Below are 11,184 nucleotides of genomic sequence, written 5' to 3'. Positions count from 1 at the left end.
ATTCATTTGGTTTTCAAATTGTTTAATATGTGCCTGTAAAGATTTTTGATTTTTATTTAATATGCTTACAGTATTGTTGTAATTATTGATCAATTCTTCAGTTAAAGACATTTGTAAATTTAATTCCTTTTTATAAGTATTTTGATTATTACGTAATTCTTGTATAGCTTTTTCGTAGCGCTCTCCATCGTCTGAGTCCAGAGTATCAAATAACCATTTTGAGGTTTTTCCTACAATGTTTAATAGCCCACGTTTCGTTCTATGCGGTTTGATATTATTTAATTTAATTTTTATTTTATTAATTAAATATTTCGGGTGCGTAAGCAAATTAGCAAAAGTATTTATATGATGCATTAACACCAAATTGACTATATTGGTATTATTGCAGAAAGGATCTAAAATATTATAAGCGTTTTCTAAATAACTAAATTCTAATAATAAGGGTTCTAAGCCTATAAAATTGATAAACGTATGCTTATTCTCTATTACTTGTGCATTACCAAGGTGGAATGGAAGTGAGGGCGTATTTATAGGGGTGACTGATAAGTCATTCCTAGTCTGATCCGTCATCTATTGTGTCGATGTAGTTATCAGTAGTGCGATATATTTCACTATCAGGGGTTCATTTTCCTGCGGAAAAGAAAGTCTTTTAGGTTTTTGAATTTGTGATTTATGTATGACTTTCTTTTTATTTGAAATTACTTTAGTTCCGATGTCTTTCTTTACAGTTTCTATTTTCTTTCTGGGTTTATCGTTCGATCTATGAGCTTGTTTGTTATGTACATAAATTTTACTACCAGAAGGAATGTCAACGGGGTTTTCACGTTTTTCATTTTGTTTTTAATTTTGTTTTATTTTAGCATTTAGGCATGTTTTAAATATATTGTCATATATTATTTTTAGGCGTTCTCTTCGATCAGAAATGTATTTATTGAGATTTATTTCATCAGTAAAATCGAAGGGGTCTAAGGATTTTACATGGCCATTGATGATGTCAAATGGTCTTTGTTTTGTGACACTATGATATGCAAGGTTATGGCCTATTACTGCGTAAAACATAAGTTGTTTGGTAGAGGCATTGGGTTCTTTTAGTCTTAAAACACTAAATAAATCTATAAGGGTTGAATTGACTCTTTCAACAGGTTTACTAACATTACTGTTTGAATTACCAGGGGTTGTAAAGTGTATTTTTATATTATGCAATTTACAAAAATCAAGCATTAGTGATGTTTTGAATTCGGTACCATTATGACAAGTCATTTGTTGTCGTAAACCGTGATTACTAATAAAAGTACATAAATTATCTAGCACAATGGTTGCTGTGCAACTTGGTTCTAATGGGTATGCTTGAGTATATCTAGAAAATACATCTATTATAGTAAGAAATTTTGTGTTACAAATTTGAAGGGTCTATGTGTATAGATTCTAAGGGTTGAGAGGGTGTAGGTGTCAAAGCAAATTTAATTTTAGGTGGATATCGATCGTATTTAGCTTGTTGACAAATTTCGCTTTCAAATTATTAATATATTCTGTCAAATCATTCTTCATATTTGGCCAGTAATATAATGTTTTTAGGGACATCAAGCATTCATTTATTCCTCTATGACAAGTTTTCTCATGGTGGTTATTTATTAATTTTAATTGCATATATTTATCTATTATATCATTTAAGAATAATTTTGTCATGATAAGTTTATAAGAATTATGTCAAGAACGTATTGGGTAGTATTATGCTTATTTTATAATTTAAATCAATAATTTCTGATTTTATAATGTAGATACAATGTACTACTTTTGGATTTACATATTCTTTAAAGAATTTAATAATTTCTTGTTTATAATTATTTGTTAATGTTAAGTGATATCTATTTTTATTATTAAAATGAATTGTTTTTAAAACGTTAAATTTTTCATTGGATTTTTGTGTAATAATAATTTGATTTGTGTTTAAGCAGTTCCCTGTTGTAGGTATATTTAGTATCGGATCTTCATTTGCTAAATGGACTGTATTTCCATCAGATTATTAGTTTTGGATATTTTGAGTATTTTGAATATTTTTAGGGTTAAATGGGGGTCTAACTTGAATGTCCGATATTATGTGGATTTTCTTTTTGGTTGGGTCAAATATATTTTCTAATTGATCTAGTTCTTCAATTGTCACGTCTTGTGGTTTATTATATCCCTATTGATTTATATCATCTGAAATACCAGGGTTTTCTGAAAGTGATTGATTTTTCAGTACATTTATTTCTATGCGGGATAATGCGTCTGCGTTAGTATTTTGGGTTCTCTTTTTATATTTTACATCATAGTCAAATTCTTCTAATTTAAGTCTCCATCTTATGAGACGTGAATTTGGTTCTTTCATATTAAATAAATATTGTAAAGGTTTGTGGTCAGTGATGATAGTAAATTTTCTTCCGAAAAGATATGGTCGAAAGTAATTAGTAGTTGCCCAAACAATAGCAAGGAGTTCCTTTTCTATTGTTGAATAATTAGGTTCTGCAGGGTTTAATCCTAGATGCATAAGCAATGGGTAGATCTAAGCCTATTGTTCCTTGGCTGAGTACAGCTCCTATGGCAACATTGGAAGCATCTGTCGTAAGTAAGAATGGTTTTTCAAAGTTAGGATATTGAAGTATTGGGTCTTTACATAGTATGTTTTTACATATAACATATATTAAAATCTTAAATGTATTGCGGGTCAAATTTATTGTAGGTTCCTTTTTTAGACATTTTGTGAATGGTTTGGTTAATTTAGCAAATCCTTTTATAAATCTGCGGTAATAACTTAGAAATCCTACAAAAGATTTTATTTATTTTTCTGTTTTTGGAATTGGAAATTTTTGTATTGCGTCAATTTTCTTGGGGTTTGGTTTTATGCCATGTCTAGTTACTACGTGTCCTAAAAATTCTACTTCGATTCTAAGGAATTCAGATTTGTCTAATAAAATTTTTAATTTTGCGTCTCTAAGTTTTTCAAAAACGTATTTTAGGTGTTTTGTTTTATGTGTTCTTCAAGGCTTGTAGAGAATACGATTATATCATCCATATAAACTAAGCAAAACTTCCCTTGTATATCTCTTAGAATATTATCCATTATTCTTTGGAAAGTTGCCGGCGCGTTTTTTAAACCAAATGGCATTCGAACATATTCGTAGTGTCCGTTTTTTACTGTAAAAGCGGTTTTTCAATTGAGTTAGGAGACATTTCTATTTGATGAAAGCCAGATGATAGATCAATTGTTGAGAAAAGTACACCGTCCTAGTTTATCTAAGATATCGTTAATATTGGGTAAAGGGTAAGGGTCGTCTATAGTTTTGGAATTTATATTTCGACAGTCGTTTACTATCTTCTATTTTTGTTTTCCGTTGGAGCCTAATTTTTTACTAACAATCCAAATTGGACTACTCCACGGGCTTGAGCTTGGTCTAATAATACCGTAATCTAACATTTTATTTATTTGTCTTTGTACTTCTTGTTTATGTATAAAAGGGTATCTATAAGACTTTGTATGTATGGGGATTTTGTCGGTGGTTTTAATCTCGTGCTTTATTTTATAAGTAAAAGTTAATTTGTCACTTTCTTTGTGAAAAATTCTTTTAATATTTTAAAAAGTTTACTTTTTTCTGCAGGGTTAAGATGTTCGTGTCGGATTAAATTATTTGTACCGAAATTGGGTATTGATTTATTTACGCTATAAGGTTTATTTTTTAAAATAGGTAAAATATGACCTCTAAGTGGTTCATTTAACTCTATTTGAACATTCTTATCAGTGTAATTAAAAATGTCTGTGGTAAAATTATATCCATGTCATCATGTGCTACTGAAATCTTGGCACTTAATACTTCGTATGCATTAACAGTAATTTTAAATTCCTCACGCTAAAATAAGGTTAACGAATTATTTTTGCTGACTAGTCTTTCGTTAAATAAATATAGATTTAAAGCCAAAGTTCTTTAAGTCATTTAATCCTAATATGCCATCGAAATAATTATGAAAGTCGTATAAGATAAGTGAAATATCTTTATTTGTTTTAAATTCGGGAAAAGCTGGTATATCGGCTTTAAATAAAATTTCTTTCTCTCCTACGCTAGTTTCTAAGGTAGAGGAAAGTTGATATACTTTGTTTGGGTAGTGTTTTTTGCAATTGATAGTCTTAGTAGAGAATGAGAATATCATGTGTCAATTAAAAGTTTAATAAGGGGTTGTTTTATTTGTAAATATGGCAGGCTATGAATTGTTTCTACATTCATGTCGAAAATCTTCCCTTGTTGTTAGTAGTGAAACGGCGCCAAGATCCACTCCTGAAAAAGTAAGTCAGCGAAAAATTCTCCTGATGGGGGATTTGGACAGTCTTGGGTTTGAAAAAATCTTTGACCAGGACAGCTATTGCTGGGAAATTTAATATTATGACAATTGTAAAGCCATGTGCAAAGCACGAGCAGGTACTGGAAAATCTTACTAGACTTACTAAGGACTTAACAGCCAAGGACTTTATGATAATAGGATGGTTTATAATAGGATGGATGTAATAATAGGTACTAATGAATTGTTAAGTGGGAATTATCCAAAAATGAAGTATGTTAATAGTAGAATTAAGGGATGTCTTCATACAAATATTATATTTTTATCCGCATCAGGGGCAAATAAACAAATAATTAGGTATAATGAAAAGTTATGTAGTTTCTTAGATTTTGTAAATAGGTATACTGAAAATTGTGTGTTATACGTGAATATGGGTGATAGTATTGGTAAAAAGATAAGAAATAATAACGTCTCTAAGTCCATATATAATATTATTAGCCAGGACCCGTTTAGCCATAAAAAGAATAAAACATTAGTTCATTTAAAAATAAGTAATAATCAATCTATTAATGTAACTACTCATACCGGGTGGTGCGTCGCCGAGCGGAATATAGGAAAACCCATGTAAATTTAAAGGGGGTCAATTATTGGCTTCCCTGTATATTTTATAGAAAAAATGTAAGATAACTTTTTGAAGAGACCCATCTGGCAAACCCTTGTGCAAAGTTTCAACAAATTTTAATAACCGAATCTTAAATTATTCAATTAAATATAATTGCAAAATTAGTAAATTTTCGGTTCAGGTAAAACCAAACGGGCACCAGTAAAATGAATATTGTCACTGACGTGAGGAAAAGTGTCGATAAATCAGTGAGAGTCGATATTTGAAAACAAGTATGAATTATTGAATCGATGAAAAAATAGCCATAATTAAGTGGCATTATGCGGGAAACAGTTTTAAAGCAGTATCTGAAATGTTTTCAGTTTATTTCCCCACCAAGCCCATTTCGTCCATTTCAACTACTTAACGTATTGTCAATAAGTTCGAGTCTAAAGGTACCGTAATAAATAATTGTAAATGTTTAACTCAGGATATCGAAAATAGAGCCGAAGAAAGAGAGAACAGAGATCTTAATATTCTACTGAGTGTGGAGGAAAACAAGATGGATAGTACGAGGGTTCTTGGGCAAGAGGTAAATAAACATCATACAACGGTATTGCGCACTTTAAAAAAACACAAATATTATTCGTATAAATTCGAAAAACATCAAGAGCTGCAAGAAGGAGATGAAGAGCGAAGAATGGCATTTTGTTTTAAAATGATGGAAAGAGCAAATAATGATAGGAATTTTTTTAAGAAATATTTGTTTTATCTATGAATGTACATTTACCCTTAACAATGAACCAAATGTTCAGAATTGCTGGTATTGGAGCCAAGAAAATGAACATCGCTTTGTTCATACTCGGACACAATATCCCCAAAAAACAAACGTATTCATGGGAATTATCGGACACCATATCATTGGACCCTTTTTTATAGACTATAACCTAACAGCTGAAACCTATTCGGACTTATTTCAAAATCAAATTGGACCCGCCTTGGAAGAAGTTGTTCAGGAAGATCAAATGATCTGGTACCAAATGGATTGCCCGGACCATAATGCCCGTATGGTTAGAGAGTGCTTGGAAAATGCTTTTAACGGCAATGTTATTGGTCCACGGTACCGGATACTTTAGCCAGCCAGGTCACCTGATCTTTCACCGAATGACTTCTTTTTGTGGGGTCATTTAAAAAGTGTTATTTATAAAAGTGTGAAATTTGAGAATCTAAACCAGTTACAAAACGCTATTTCGTTAGCATGTAATAAAATTTTCCAATATCAATTTAGTAACGTTAGAAATTAGTTTTATGATCGATTAGGATATTGTTTAGCTGTTAATGGGGGGTTGCTTGAGCGTTTGATTAATTGATGTTTGTATGTAATTCTCTATTATTTTTAAAAAAGGTAATGTATTTTATTTTATTTTATTTTTCCACACTTAGTAAAATATTAAGAGTTCTGTTTTCTCTTTTTTCGGATCTATTTTCGATTTTCTGAATTAGACATTTACAATTATTTATTGCAATGTCTTTGGACTCGAATTTACTAACAATAGGTTTAATGGTTGAAATGTACCAGATAGGATGGGAAAATAAATTGAAAATATTTCAGATACTGCTATTGGTTTAATTAAATTCTAAGTATGATAAAATTACGTCTACTATCAAAAGTGCAGAGGTATTAAAACAAAGTTAGAAGTTCTAAAATTGCAGTTATTAAATAATGAAAGTGACATAATTGCATTAACAGAGACATGGCTAAACAGTTCTGTCTATAACCAAGAATTTAATGTAAATAAAATAATATTTAGAAAGGACATAGATGAAATACTTACCAGTAACAAACAAGGTGCGGGTGTTTTCTTAACTTTAAATAACAAATTTGTAGCAACGCAATGTGATATATTTGACAAAGATCTTGAAGCCTTATGTGTAAAAATTAGCCTTGACCAAAGAAAATTTCTGTATGTTGTGGTTGTGTACTTTGTGCTGGGTGTAGTTTAGATTTTATCACAATTTTTTTAATTGTATTGAAACAAATCTTTTAGACTGTGCATGTTTAATTTTAGGTAATTTTAATCTTCGTGACCTCATTTTAAATGTTCGTAGTGTCCCAATATCTGATTTTAACAATTTTTTAGAGTTTACAAATTTTTTACAGGTTAATGATGTACGCAATGTTTTCAATGTTATGTTAGACCTACTCATAATAAGCCCCCATTTACAGGGTTCCTCGGTTAGACTTGATGATGACCCATTGTTGCCTCTGGATAAATTCCATCCCGTATTATCAGTCGAGGTAAATATTAATAAACAGTTGGAGGAATGTGATTAAATAAAGAACAAAAAATTTAATTTTAAAAAAGCAAATTTTGAAAGGATGTACATGCTATTGCAAAATACAAATTGGAATAGCATTTGTAATTGTCCAAATATTGATGATTCTGTAAACAATTTCTATAAAATTCTCAATAACATATTTTCAGAATGTGTATCCATGTCAACACAAGTTGGAAAAGTATTTCCTGTGTTGTATAATAATAAAATAATTAAAATGATTAAAGATAAGGAATGTTATTTAAGGAAGTTTGAAAAACTAAAGTTGGATATTGGTGAGCTTAATATAAAAAGATTAGGCAAACAATTAAATTAAGAATTAAAAACTAACGCTGAAAGAAGCATGTATACAGATCCCAAATTTTTCTGGTTTTTTATTCTTACTTTAAAAAATGATGCCGATATACCTGCCCAAATGACTTATAACAACCACTCAGTAAATGGCGCTAAAAACTTGCAAACTTGTTCGCCCAGTATTTTTGTTCTGTTTTTTCAACCGACATACCTCTCTGCCAGGATAAGGTACGCTAGACTTTAGCAAAGACTTTTTTTTATAGAGCTTTCACAGAAACAGAAATTAGGAATGCCGTTAAGGAATTGAAAGGAAACAGATCTGTTGGACCTGATGGTGTTCCTGGATATATTAATAAGGGTTGTGTTGATTTCTTAGTAAAGACTTTTTTGCATATTTTTAACCTCTATTTACAAACTTCAACCTATCCTAAAGCCTGGCGTATAAGTAAAGTCATTCCAATATTAAAAAAAGGTGCCAGGAATAAAGTAATAAATTATCGACCAGTTACTATACTAAACTCTGTATCTAAAGTGTTTGAAATTGTATTATTTGATAGACTATATGATGAAGTAAAATATAGTATATTGGAAAATCAACATTGTTTTTTACCAAAAAGGTCTGTCAGATTTTGCAACGAAATTTAGAAAATGTTGTAGACTGGTGTAACTTAAATGATTTTAGTTTTAATGAAAAAAAGTGTTGTTCTATGTCTCTAACTCTTAATAAAAATGCGTTTAAATATGAGTATAGCATTAATGGTACACCAGTATAAGACCGTAAGCATAAGAAAGACTTGGGTTTTATTGTAGACTGTAATTTGACTTTTACAGACAACATTGTTGAGTTTGTAAATAAAGCACATTGAACAATGGGATTTATCGTCAGGTCTACCAAGGGTTTTAGTATTGAGTGTTCTCTAAAATTGTTTGACAGTCTAGTGTTGCCAGTATTGGAGTATGGTAGCATTATATGGTCACATATAACATTATATGAGGTGTGGACTAAAACTATAGAACGTGTACAACGTAAATTTCTGAAATACATGTTTTTCAAAAAGTATGGATATTATCCAAGTCAGGGCTATAACCATTTATTGTTATTGCAGGAATTTAATAGGCTCTCCCTGGAAAATAGACACCAAAAAATTTGCCTTATGTATATGTATAAAATCTAAACAAATAAAATTAACTCTCCAGAAATACTTTCAATGCTTCCATTTTTTGTCAATGCTGGGAACACTAGACAAAGAAAGAGTTTCAATTTAGATTTTCCAAGGATCAATTTTTTTAAAATTGAACCAATATATAAAATGTGCAATTCTTTTAATATTCATGCTAGTGACTTGGACATAGATTTGATAAGCTTAGAAAGTTTTAATAGAATTTTAAATGATAGGTTGTATGCTTCTCAGATGCAGGATTTAAATAGTTTATAAGGTTAGTTCCTATGTTGGTAGGTATTTAGATAATTTTCTAAGAGCTATGTAGGATTTTGTATTGTTTACTTAGTGCTTCTGATTATTTTGAATTTATTAGTTATAGAAATTTTAGAATCTGTAATTGGCTATTTGACTGTTGATGCTGGAATAATAAATATTTAAAAGATGTATCTACTAACAATTGTCACTTGTCAAGGTTGTTACCAATGATTTTGATATAATTAGAGTGAAAGTAACATTTCTGAATTTCTGTTATTAATTTAGGTTTTAAGTTAAAAAATATGAAATAATCAGCCTCAAATTATGTTTGCTGATCTTTTTTATGACTAGTTCTCTTTGCAATATTACATATTTTAAATATGAAGAAAACCATTTAGGAGTTTTTAATGAGCTTTCTTAGAATAAATTGATTAAAGACAATGTCCACAGTTTCATAAAACATTTGTACAGCAGACTCAATATATAATCCACAAAATAAGTTGTCTTAGTCAATACCCACCAATTATTTATTACTGTATTATTGCCATTTTTGAAGTCAACATTCTTCATATATTAAGTTAATTTAAGTAGTACATAAAAGATCACATATGTAAGCTATATGATTGTTATATAAAGGCATTAGAAGGTCTACAGCTAACTATATACCATTATCATTAGGCTGTACTATTTTTGAAAAAAAAATATTAAAAAAAAAAACATTACAGACTATCATTGTATTTGAGTTCATAGAACAAGCCACGCAAATTCTCAGTTCATTGTTATAACATCGCCTCAGGTTTATGGCAGTTGTTCAAAGACTCCTCAAAATACCAAAGATTTATAATATGTTGTGTGAAGACCTTAAGACTTTAGAATATAATAAAGTTAAAAATAAATTAAGAACATGGCTAATTAAAAATTAAACATAAATGATAAATTATAATGATAATCACTCAATATACAGTATATTATATTTAAATAAGTTCAGTGGTTTAATAGTTTAAAATTTTTATTAAATTAGTTTACAGTATAGCATTTAAATGACCAAGTCAGGATAATCTTTTGAATTATTACAACCTAAATATGTAATAGTATAGTGTAAAGGTAAATTTCTAATAATGTATAGCAGTTAAAATATGTAGTTAGCCAAATAGTGGCTCTATTGTGCAGAAATACTTAATATGGAGATCTATTTTACTCCAAATGGGTAATTTACCACTTCCCCCGCATTAGACAACTTAAACCCTTGCTTCATGTAAGGATTGATTATGCTAGTCCATTCACTATCACGATGTCATGCACTCGAGGCTCTAAAACACTTAAAGCTTATTTATGTTTATTCATTTGTATGTCTGTTAAAGCCGTTCATTTAGAACTAGTCTCCGACTTAGCTGCTGAAGCTTTTGTCGCAGCGTTTAAACGTTTTACTAGTCGGCGAGGCCGATGTGCACATATTTATAATAATTGCGGCCCTAATTTTGTAAAAGCTCGTAAAATTTTTGATTCATTTACTCGTGATGCAGCCGCTAATTACCAGATTAGTTGGCATTTCAATCCACCCTCTTCACCTCATTTTGGAGGTTTGTGGAAGGCTAATATTAAATCAATTAAAACTCATTTAGTTCGAGTCATCGGAGATTATATCCTGACCTACGAAGAGCTTTCTACTGTCTTTACCCAAGTTGAAGCTTTAATGAACTCTTGACCGTTAACTCCTGTGAATCTGGACCCTAATGATTTGACCGCTCTTACTCCCGGTCATTTTCTGCTGTTGGAACCTCTAACAGCGCCCCCTGAACCAAGTTTGGAAAATATTCCTATTAATCGGTTATCTCGTTTGCAGTTATTAACCCGGTTTCAACAAACCATTTGGTCTCGATGGTCTCACGAGTATCCACATACTCATCACCAGCGCACAAAATGGCATCAGTCTTCCCCATCTTTACAACCTGGGTCACTTGTTGTCATAAAACAAGACCAAATCCCGCCACTTCAATGGTCGCTAGGGCGAATTTTGAAGACTTACCCGGGTAGTGATGGAGCTGTAAGAGTAGCTAAAGTTAAAACATCCACTGGCACTTTTAAAAGGCCCGCGGTCAACTTGGTCCTTTGCCGGTAGAATAAAATTGCGCTTTGGTCGGGCGGAAATGGTCCGTTCACATTTAGTTTGTGAACGTCCAAATAGTTTAATAATTTTCTTTTTATAATATTTATTTGTTTTTCTCT

Source organism: Anthonomus grandis, chromosome 22 (genome assembly GCF_022605725.1).
Source record: "Anthonomus grandis grandis chromosome 22, icAntGran1.3, whole genome shotgun sequence".
Classification (NCBI taxonomy): domain Eukaryota; kingdom Metazoa; phylum Arthropoda; class Insecta; order Coleoptera; family Curculionidae; genus Anthonomus; species Anthonomus grandis.
This window is presented reverse-complemented; position numbering follows the sequence as displayed.